This window comes from Acinonyx jubatus, chromosome A2, assembly GCF_027475565.1.
Source record: "Acinonyx jubatus isolate Ajub_Pintada_27869175 chromosome A2, VMU_Ajub_asm_v1.0, whole genome shotgun sequence".
Taxonomy (NCBI): domain Eukaryota; kingdom Metazoa; phylum Chordata; class Mammalia; order Carnivora; family Felidae; genus Acinonyx; species Acinonyx jubatus.
Window position 1 is genome coordinate 73,624,648 of NC_069383.1, and position 12,331 is coordinate 73,636,978.

The following is a 12,331-nucleotide window of genomic DNA, read 5'->3' on the forward strand; positions in this document are numbered from 1 at the left end:
TAGCATTGATAATACTGTCAAGAAAAGCAGTTTACGCATACCTTATGGACTTCCATGACTTTTTTACATTAGAAATTCTGAAGGGAAGAAAGTACCATCCTTGAAACAAACATTTCAGTTAAAAGACCCCAGTTAAAATCCTAACTTGTTTACTAGTAATTTGTGTGACACAGAACAATTTATTATCTCCAGGCCTCAATTACCTCCTCTGTAATATGGAGATATTAATATCTGTATATAACACAAGATTGTTGTGAGAATTAAATGAGACAGTATTTTTAGAAGGTGAGCATAGTAGGTACTGAAAAAGTCTATGGAGAATTTTAGCCAATTATAAATGCCTTCAGATTAGAACTAGTTACATAATGCTAAAAAATATTTTAAATATATAATAGCTCAATTTATATTTCCAATAAAATATATTTCCAAATATAATTTGTAATCTCTATTTCCATATAAAATAGAAGAAAATGCAATATAAAATTTTTAGAGACGTAAAGCAGACAAAAAATAAGTTACTTCATTAAAAACCTTTATCCTTTAAAATTAAAGACATGCAAAAGAAAACATACATACGATTTTCATAGTTTTTAAAGTCATATGATCTAACAGCTTGCAAATTTTTTGTTGATATCAGTTGTCAGACACCCATCAAATTACCCACACTTACAAAGAATAACAATTTTGGCAATTTACATAAGCTTACTTAAAATCAAAGTCTAGACTCATGGATTTTTATCTTCCATTAGAAAAAAAAAACTTGTCTGTCAATTGTCAATTGCTCTGAAGCAATTCATGTTAATTTTTTCAGTGACAGACATAAAGGATTATTATTAGAGGGTTTAAAAAAATATTTTAAACACAATAAATGTGCAGCACAGTAGAGCATATGTGTATGAAGCATACTGATGATACAATTAAGGATCCTTTATGCAGGTAATGATTCATGCTGGTACTATTATTTTAATCGTGAAGCTATAAGTTGATATAGTTTCAAAGATGAAGAAACTTCCAATTAAATACATTAAGTGACTCACTTATGATCATGTAGCTAGTGGCATAGTCTTCACCAAGACTCGACATTTAACGACTTGCTATATGGAGATTTCCCAACTCCACCTGTCTGCTTAGCAGCCTGAAATGAATCCATATACAATTTTGATCATAGATGTTTCTGTCTCAAAAGTGGTGCATTACAGCAGAAAAAAAAAAAATAAAGGATTTGGAGTTTATTCACCCACCTATTCATTCACTCACTCACTGAACATGTACTGAGTGACTATCAGGTGTCAGGCACTGGCCTGGGAACTGGGTAGAAGATCCAAGCTGGACTCCAAATTTGCCACTTATTTGTATGACTTTGGACAAAAATCTCTTTAGATCTCAGCTTCTTAATTACTAAAACGAAGATAACATCAATCTTCTTTGCAAAGTTGAAAGAGTGATGAGATCATGTACTTGGAAGTGTTGGGTAAGGCTCCCAATTTAGCTACAACCAATGTGTTATCTAAACTGCACCCTCATATAAACAATTGCCACATGAAGACCAGATGTCAAACTTAACATGTCAAGATTGAATTTATTATCTTTCCCTTTATGTAACCTCCCCTGCTCTGTACTGTCTTTCTTATTATTAGTTCCACTATCTAATAACTATTCATGAGTGCCCAAATCCTGGACTATTCTGAATATCCTCATCTCCATCAAGCTCCATGTCCAGTCAAATGCCAAGCCCTACCAGGTATCCCTCTTGAGTCCTTGCCAAACACACCCATCTCCTGCCAAGGCCTTTCTACAGAGCCTCATCATTTTTTGCCCTAAGCACTTCAATATCTTTTAGTCCCTCTAAACTAGTTGCATTACCTGACCTAGAAATAGGGAGATTCAGTAAAGATCTGCATGTGGAAAGGCCAGACTCCCCACAACCTCTATCTCTTACCAATCCCCAAATTGTGGGCAGAAAACTTAAATCCTCTGGACAAGACATTAAATAATCCTTTCCTATAGAAACTTAAGCCTCTTTCCAAGAAAAGATTCCCACATAGTGACAACTGAGGGGCTGTGAGAAAAAAAAACTGGCTAGCCCACCTCAGTCACCCTACAGTGAAGCTCACCAGCCAACATTCCCTACCCAAGAACCCAGAGCTTCCAGTCAGCATATTAGTATCTCATTGTTAAATATGAGTTGATGATCAAGATCTCCAAGCAGCTGACAGATACTTCCAACAATAAACAGAATAAAACAGGGGCACCTGGGTGGCTCAGTCAGTTAAGCATTAGACTCTTGATTTCAGCTCAGGTCATGATCTCAGGGTTGAGTTCAAGCCCCACATTGGGCTCTGAGCTGGCAGTACAGAGCCAGCTTGGGATTCTCTCTTTTTCTCCTTCTCCCCGCAACATGTGCTCTCTCCCATGCTCGCTCTCTCTCTCTCTCTCTCTAAAATAAATAGGGGCACCTGGGTGGCTCAGTTGTTAAGCATAGACTCTTGATTTCGGCTCAGGTCATGATCACTCAGGTCGTGAGTTCAAGCCCAGTGTCAGGCTCTCTGCTGACAGTGTGGAGCCTGCTTGGGATTCTGTCTCATTCTCTCTCTGCCCCTCACCCCACCTCTCTCCCTCTCTCTCTCTCTCTCTCTCTCTCTCTCAAAAATAAATAAATAAACATTAAAAAAGTAAAATTAATATAAAAAAAAAACAGAACAAAACAGATAAACAGACAAAATAAAACAGAGACAGTAACAGAAAAAAAATTCAAAGGTACTATACACTTACTTTCAAGGAGATATGTGACAAAAATTGTTTTGCTTTGTTTTGTTTTGTTTGTTTGTTTGTTTTGTTTTAAATAAGCATCACACCCAGTGGGGAGCCCAACACTGGGCTTGCACTCAGGACCCTGAGATCAAGACCTGATCTGAGATCAAGAGTTGGAGCCCAAACACAATAACTCTTGATCTTTTGCAAATTTTGTTTGAGTTTACCATCCAAATCATACCCTGAACTTTTAATCTTTGTTAATGTATTTTTTATTTCCAAGAAATATCCATGCTTCCTTGATTATTTCTATTTTGTGGCCTCATGTTTATATTTAATGAATGGAACAGCCCAACAATCTTACAAGGTTAGAAGTATTTTTATCCTTCTTTTACAGGTGGGGTAATTGAGGCACAGAAAGTTTAACAGGCTTGTTCAAAATCACACTTAGGGATGGAGGTCAAGTTTGAATCCAGGCTCTTAACCACAAAGTAAAATGGATTATTGCTGGTCATTTATCCAATTGGTTAACAACAACCTTAAGAGTCAAACATGTAGCCTGAACACTACCAGCATGCAATTGAGAAATCCCTGGACAAGGTGATCTCTAAAATCTAACTTAACTTCCTAATTAGCTCATACAGGATTAATATATCTCAAACATTTTGACACAATTAGTGCCTTTAATAAATGCCCATAAAACACCAGAATTCAGAAATTTCTAAGCTGAGCACAGAATTGCTGAATCCTAAGAATGATTAAGACCCTTGAAAGAGACCTCATTTAATTTGTCATCCACTGTGTAAGGTCAGATGTTGCAATAGCATAAGGAAAAGACTCAGTAAGAATTGTGGTTATAATCCGCTTATTAATCCAGTAATCATTACAAGATGATGAACAATTCAAAACACTGACATTGATAAAATATAAACAGGGGAACAAATGGCTGCCCTGTCTTCCCCTCCCCAGCGCTGCTGTCTAAGATTATGTTCCAGGAACCCCTCTTCTCATCAGTGCCCACCTTCTTGGTTCAGTTTCTAGGAGGCCAAGTGAGAGATTCCAAGTCAAGGAAGAAGGAAGAAATGGATGTCTCCCAAAAATACATGTCCAGGAGAACCTCAAAATGTGACACTATTTGCAAATAGGACATAATTAGCTAAGTTAAGATGAAGCAATACTCCACTGGGGCAGGCGCCAAATCCAACAACTGGTGTCCTTATAAAAACCGGAGGAGACACACAAGGAAGAAGGCCATATGAAGACAGAGGCAGAAATTATAATGATGCAGCAGCAAGGCAAGGAATATCAAGAATTGCTGGAAGCCACTGGAAGCTAGGAAGAGACACTAGCCTCCAGAACTTTGGGAGAATAAATTTCTGTTCTTTTAAGCCACTAAGTCTGTGGCAATTTATTAAGGCAGCCCTAGGAAAGTAATACAACACCTCAAACATGAAATGCAAAACGCAAAACTCAGATTGATTAATTACCAACTAAATCATAACTAAAGATATTAAACCTGACATTCAGTCTTTGCAAGCAATCATATCAGACACCTGCAAGAAAAAAAAATCGTGTGGTTAAAAAAAACCCAACAAAAATAAATAAAGAGGCTGTGGTATATGACAGATGTGATGAAGAAAATCAAATAGTAGTCAAACACCAAAATTTTTAATGGCTCAGTTAAAAGCAGCCTTATTTTCTTTTTCATAACTAACAAATTTCTAAAAATAATATCAATAGCTTAGATACCCAATTGACTTTACTATAAGACTTACCAAACTTACCATACTATTAAATAAATGTATACCATATATTTAACATATACCATATACATCATACATATATATTATACTATTAAAAATATTTTGGCTATATACTTAAATTACAATTATATAATTGATTGGCAATTAAAGGATCAACTATTCGTTTTCCTAGCAATTTGTTTCCAAATGAAAGAGGTTATCTTTCTTTCTTAATGCCCTCTTTGATTTTTTATCTACCTTTGCCTTCTTGAGTATCTTAATTTTTATTAGAAAACTACAATGTTTCCCTAATAGAATGGATTTTTTTTCCTCCAAGGCAAGAAATCAACTGAGGAATAAACCAAAGAAAAGATTCAGTTTCTGAAAAAGGGTAGAGACAGGAATAGAGAGAAAAGCCAAGTGAAACATATGAGACTATGTGTATTTTAAAAAATATACACATGCAAATGATGAGTTCCATACTATATAGTTTACCATCACAGGGTTCTTTTCCTTCTGCATACTTACATACTACTTTCCCTTAACTTACACTCACGGAGCCATTTCTCCTCTCCTGTTGTTGACCTTCCCCTGTTCTACATGGAGGCTGCTCCCCTATTGTTAATGAATAATGTGCTTTTGCTTTTATAAAAAAGCTTTTTCACTACATTCCCCCAAAAGACTTTTGTTTACCTTAATTTAATGGCAATAGGGCAACCCTCTGCATGAAACAAAAATGAAGCATGAATTCAAATTTTCTACTTCAAATCTCTGTTTTAGAGTGTATGTTTGAGTGTGGACTCAAGTGCGACTGTCCAGGTTGAACTTTTAGTTTTACCACACACTAGCTGTGACCTTGGGCAAGTGACTTAATGTCTCCATGGCTCTCACTTTAAAATGGAAATAATGAGGGGTGCCTGGCTGGTTCAGTCGGAAGAGCACGCAACTCTTGATCTCGGGATTGTGAGTTCAAGACCCATATTGGATCTAGAGATTACTTTAAAAAATTAACTTAAAAATTAGAAATAATGAAAACGCACACCTTAGAGGGTTTCGTGGGGATTAAATGGGACAAGGCCCTAGCTGTATATGTATAGTACATAAGCACATACTAAATATTGTCCATTGATACTGTTAGTATTTTAATTTTTGTTCTTTTAGAATATCTAGATTTCTCTTTAACATAGTTCTTGGCAAAGGAAACTATTAGATATTCAAAAATTCACAAAAGATGATAATTGGTTCCCTTACTTCCATTCTTTCTCTGGGCGAATCTAAGACAAAAAAAAAACCTGTTGAATATCTAGAATATAATATCACAGAGTAAGAATACAGACATTCTGAAGTTGTTTTTAAAGATGGGATATCCTAAGAGACTTATCTACTCGCTTTCAAACCATCCCAGTATCTCAGATATCCCAGTATCTCCTGACTCTATCAATACCATCAAAAACCACAATGATATTATATAAAAATAAGAAAGAGAAAAACCAGCCATCGCACTGCTGCTTAATTCTTCTTAGCTGCCATTGAAAATAGAATGAGTCTCAAAGCACCTGAACCCAAATTAAGCCAGTAAGCCCTCTAACTCTGAGATAAAATTCAAAGTGCACCTTTGGACATAAATCCAGGTAAGATTAGAGTTGCTGACAAGTATTTCTACTTTAGGTGAAAATTATGTGTTAAAATCTAAATTCCCAGGTAAGCTTATACGTGGCAAGCAGCCACTTGAAAACTACTTTTCTGGGCATACTGCTTTCCTACTTTGAAATCTCCCTGCTGTTGACATTTTGTGAGTGAGGAAATGGACCAAAACAGCAGAAAAGAGGCAAACTCAAATTAAAGTGCTTCATCTCAATTGAACAAGCCATGCCACACACTCATCAATGTAAAGATGTAAACATGAACATGTCCCAGACATCACTCACCGTCATCCTAAATCTTTCAAGGTCTGGCACCAGATACACAGAGGAGTTATTGTGCACGAATTATTAATAGCAAAGTGGAGCAATGGTGGGGCACCTGTGTGGCTCACACTGTTAAGTGTCCGACTCTTGATCTCAGCTCAGGTCTTGATCTCAGGGTGGTGAGTTCAAGCCCCGCACTGGACTCTGCATGGGGTGTGAAGCCTACTCAAGAAAAAAAAAAAAAGGAGCAATGGTACTACTTTTTGCTTCCACACACACAGCAGAAATAATAAGAAAAATAAGACTATGAAAGGTGGAAATGAGAAGGTAAAAGGGGAGCAAATCACCAAAACTGACTGAGCATTTACTTTTTCTTACTATAGGATCATCTCCATTAAACATCATCAAGAAATCAGATTGTATTAGGAAACTGCAAAATATTTTACTCAATGGAAAACACAATGTCGTTTTGTGATCTGTTCCTCCAGGCCTCGACAATTCTTGTGGCATTCCCTGATTTCTATGGTATTCAAAACTCTGAGTTTGGGAAATCAAAACCATAACATAGAGGGAAATGGTTCCTACTAAATGGCACAAACCAACTCCCGTATTCCACAACCAGGGTTACTGAGGCCTAAAGCCATTACATGGTGTTACGGATGGAATTGTGTCCCCAAAATTCATATGTTGAAGTCCTAACCCAGAACCTCAGAATGTGACTGTACTTGAATAGAGGGGGTTTTCAGAGGTAATAAGTTAAAGTGAGATAATGAGAGTGGGCGCTAATCCAGTATGACTGGTGTCCTTATGAGAAAAAGAAACTGAACACAGGTACAGAGGGGAGATGATGTGAACACACAGAGAGAAGACGGCCATCTATAAGCCAAGGAGAAAGGCTTGAAACACATCCTTCCCTCATGGCTTTCTGAGGGAGGAGCCTGATACCTTGACCTTAGACTTCTAGCCCTCAGAACTATGATATAATAAATTTTTGTTGTTTAAGCAACTCAGCCTGTGGCACTTTGTTACAGGAGTCCTAGAAAGCTAATACAGGTGACTTGTCCCATATTGTCTGGTAGGTGATGAAAAACAGAGCCAGAATGAAACTCAGACTCAAACCTTACTCTCAATGGGGCTTTCCACCTCACTACACTCCCTTCCAACTTAACTCACTGTTTTCACTCAAAGTCCTCTCCCACAGAAATCTCATACTTATTCAATGTGCTAAGGACCATGTTAAATATATACTGTTTATGCTGAACTCTCATGAGCTATGCTCCCACATCACCAAGAAGACATTTTCATATAGACATCTCATGAACTCAGAATGTCTAAAACCCAAATCCATTACCCAACAGAGTTAATAGGACACCATTTCGGAATCTGAGAAAGTCTAGGGACAAGATCCAACTCTTTGGACAAAGTCATCTAACCTCTCTAAGCCTCACTTCCATATTTATATTACAGATTCTATGAAGAGTATAAACCCTATCCAAAAACACTTCAACGGGCTAATGTGAAGATTACATTAGATAACAGCCCTTTCAAACTGTAAAGTGTTAAAAGCAACACTAACTATTTCTCTCTCTGGAACTTTTTTTTTTTTTTTTTTTTTTTTTACTCATTCAAACTCAAAACCATTTATGTTTCCCTCTCAAATAATCTATAACCTATAATTCACCTTGCTCTGGCATTTCTTTCTCTACAAATCATTTTTTTGTCACCACTTTCTAATAAATCCAGATCCTCATAGTTTCAAATCTGCACAACTTTGAATGGCTGATTTATCAGCATCCAGGCTCCTCCTCATCTAATCTATACTATATCCTAATATCAGATTTATCTTCCTAATACACTCAGCTCAAAAGGCTTCAGAGGCTCTCTAATCCACAAAACAAGGTCCTAGCTACAGAGCCTCTTGCATTCTATAATAAAACATCTTCCCAGGGCCAGTCCCCAAGCTTATCTGGGGATACCTAGGGTGGCACCAACAGCAAGTGCAGATTGGTAAATTCTAGTGTGTGCCCTATTTGTTAGGGAGCATGACGGCTGCGAGTTTCATTTTGCTCCTGCTACTTTCTTGGCCCAGCATCTCTTTGCCCCTTTACTACTCCCTAACACTCAAGGTCTACCATAGTTAAATAGTACTTCACCTTGCCTCCCTCCAGAGGCCGATTGGAACCATTGCTCATCTCAGGTAGACCTAGCACTCTCTTTATACAACAAATATTTTATAAAGACGCCTTTACAACTAGGAAATGAGATTCATAGATACCAGGACCTGCACACACACATGATTTTAATATTTATACGTAGAATTTCTAATATACATATTGATATATCCTATTTGTAACTAGAATGCAAAAAGAGAAATAAAAACTAATTTATAATAATGTATTTAAATATATAAATAGTCAGGCATGACTATATTATAAAACATAATGAAGGACGGTGCTCACATCTATATATAGAATCAGCGGGAACACAAACAATACAAATGCAGGCTGATTAAGAGTGTGGTATTAGTGACTTAAATAACATAAGCAGTACTGTCATTAGTTACATAGTTTTTCAAAATGGTGAATAAATTTGAATATAGTTTTAAACAAAGCAAAGTAGCATTTTCCTTTGATTTACACTGTAGTTATATTCCTGCAATTTTGGTACATATTAAATGTATGCAGAACATAGTTTGTGTTTACACGTGAAATAGTTGGGTTATAGCCTTAGACATATATAAACAAGTTTTCACCTGCATGAATGCTCGGTAGGACATTTAAAAGGGTAAATGAGACTTGGGACAACAGTTCACTGTATTAAAGCAGAGGCTGATAAACTCTGTAGAGAGCCAGACAGTATATGCTTTAGGTTTTGTGAACTATACACTGTTACAAACCACTTGACTCTAAGAAAGTAGATGGAGACAGTACATAAATGGGAATGCTGTGTTCAAATAAAACTTTATTTACAAAAACTGGCAGTGGGCCTCAGACTGCCCTATGCCTATCTCTGTATTAGCATGCCTATATATTGTAGAATGCCCAGCTCCTAATGCCAGGTGCACTATCCAATTACTGTGATGGCAAAAACAGCCCCTATGGAACAACAACAATTCCAACCCCCCAAATGAGAACTCTTGGCCTAACTATTTCTATTCACTGCATTTGGCAAAGGCATTGAGCATTCTGGTGTCAGTTCCCTTTCTATACCTGTCTGGATTGCAACTTCTAAATCTACTCTTCACTGTTTATCTCTCTTATGCCTAGTTCAAGACCTATCTGACACCTTACCTCACTTGACTAATGGAGGAATTTCTTTAGGACTTATAATCTTTCAAAAATGATTTGGCATTGATATCCCACATCATATTATTTCTCTACTTATATATTATCTATATGCTCTGCCTCCCAACTGGAAGGCAGATACCTTGAGGGCAGAGACTATGTTTAACACTCAGTCATATTTGTAGACTCTAGTTTAATGATTTTCCTCAAGTCACACAATAAACGCAAAGATTACCATGCTAGATGTTGAGGATACAGCAGTGAGCAATCTGACAGGGTCCCTGATTTTACGAATATTATATACTAGCAGAAAGGAGTGGAAATAATTAATTTCATATTCCATAAGAACTATAACGAAAATAAATACATGCTGACATGGTGAGTGAAGAAGGGGAAGATGAAGGTCAACTGCCATTTTAGACAGGATGGCCAAAGGAAATTTCTCTGAAAAGAGGACATTACATAAGACACATGACATATGAGAAGAGCCAGGGAAGAGCATTCCAACCACAGGGAACAGCATGTTCCCTGACATAGGAAATCTTGTGGCAAGCTTGAGGGAAAAAATGGGTCATACAGTGTTTAAAACTGAGGTTTTTAAATAAGGAGTGACAACATTAATAGGATTTCAGTTTTTGAAAAGATTATACTGGTTACAGGGTAGAGAAGAGATAGTAGGAAGGTAAGAGGGTAAGTGTAGAGCACAATTAAGAAGCTACTGCAGAGGTCCAAACTAGAACTGATGATAACCAGGACTGGGGGTAGCAGTAAAAAAGAGAAAGTAGTGGTGCCTAGGTGGTTCAGGTGGTTAAGCGTCTGACTCTTGATCTTGGCTCAGGTCATGATCTCATGGTTCATGAGTTCAAGTACTGGATCAGGCTCCTTGCTGACAACATGGAACCTGCTTGGGATTCTGTCTTTCCCTCTCTTTGTCCCTCCCCTAGTCTTTCTCTCTCAAAATAAATAAACAAACTTAAAAAAAAGAAAAAGTAGACAGATTTGAGGTATCTTTTAGAGAAGTAACTTAGAGGACTCATTCTTGGACTAGATCTGTGGAGGAGGCTCACTGGGTGGTACCATTAATAATATGGAGAGAAAAATGGCTTGAGTTATGGTGGAGGTCCAGGAGTTCCATTTGGGTGTTTTAACTTTGGGATGACTGTTATCCAATGATTGATTTCTAAAGGTTGAACCAGCTTTGCATTCCTGGAATAGACTTACGTGGTAGTGATATATTATCCTTCTCATATATTACTGGGTTCAAGCATAAATGTCAGGTAGGCAGATGGAAATAGAGACAGAGACAGGGTCATAGATAAAGAGAGGCATGTATAAGACATTAGCTTATAGTTGCTATTTAAACTCATGAAGCAAATAAAACCATATGGAGAAAGAGTGTTGATTAGAGAAAATAAGGCCACTTTCCTGTTCTAAAACACCCTAATATTTGGAGAAGGAGCTAGCACAAGTGAAAGAGAGAAAGCTCCCTATTTGGAAAATCTGGTTTCACAGAAGAGAATGTATTAATCATGTAGGATCTGCTAAAATGTTGGGTAAAATCAGAGAAATGTCTGTTTGATTTTGCAACAGAAGGTCATTAATGAGCTTTACAAGAACATTTTCAGTTAAGTAGGAATGATGGAAACCAAATGCAAGTGGTATGAAAAGCAGAATGAGAGGTAAGAGAGTGAAAAAAGAGAAAGGAGGCCTCTCAAAAATAAACATAAATCATAAGGAGAGTTGTGAGAAACAAATCAGATCAGTGACAGACCACATTTAATTCATCAATACCTTAATAATACTATTGTGGTAAATTTATTTTATTTAAAATAAAAATTATTTACAATAAATTTAAATATTTATTGCAGTAAGTCACTCATAGTTATCTTGTGGACTAGGTACAGTTCCTTCAATGCAAAAAATAAAACGAAGTCTTCTGTTGAGATAATTTGTACTTTTCAGAATGTAATGGAGGTGTAGTATAATGCTAAGTGAAATAAGTCAGAGAAAGACAAATACCATATGATGTCACTTATGTTTGGAATTTAAGAAAAAAATGAACAAAGAGAAACAAAACAACCCAAAAAATAGACTCTTAACTATACAGAACAAACTGATGGCTACCAGAGAGGAGATCAGTGGGGGGATGGGTGAAATAGGTGAAGGAAGAGGATTAAGAATATGCTTATCATGAGGAGCACTGAGTAATGCATAGAATTGTTGAATCACTATATAGTACATCTGAAACTAATATAAAACAATGTTAAGTATGCTGGAATTAAAATTTTTTAAAAGCATAGTGGGGGTAAAGCTGTTAATACCAAAAGTTCTGAAACTGAACTGAAAAGTTCCCACTAATAAAAAGATATTTTATTCTCTTGAGAGTAGAGAAACTATGTACAAATGGAGCAAAATATAAAGCAATTTTATTTCATAAAAATTAAAAATATATATGAAACAAATTATATAATAAATGGAATTTTTAGAAAAATGACAGAATGAAAGAAAATATTACAAGATATATGATGCTAATATATAAAGAGTATCTATAAATCAATAAGAAAAACCAATAGAAAATATAATAAAGGACAGGAACAAAGAAATCAAAAGAGAAAAAATACAAATGACTAATAAGATAGCATGAACC

At 36.3% G+C, this 12,331-nt stretch overlaps 1 protein-coding gene across 7 annotated transcripts in view; it reads right to left on the reverse strand.

Moving 5' to 3' along the window:
* Window positions 1-12,331, reverse strand: part of CDK14 (cyclin dependent kinase 14) — a 599,181-nt gene that overhangs the window by 380,829 nt on the left and 206,021 nt on the right. The gene's annotated exons all lie outside the window — the stretch shown is intronic.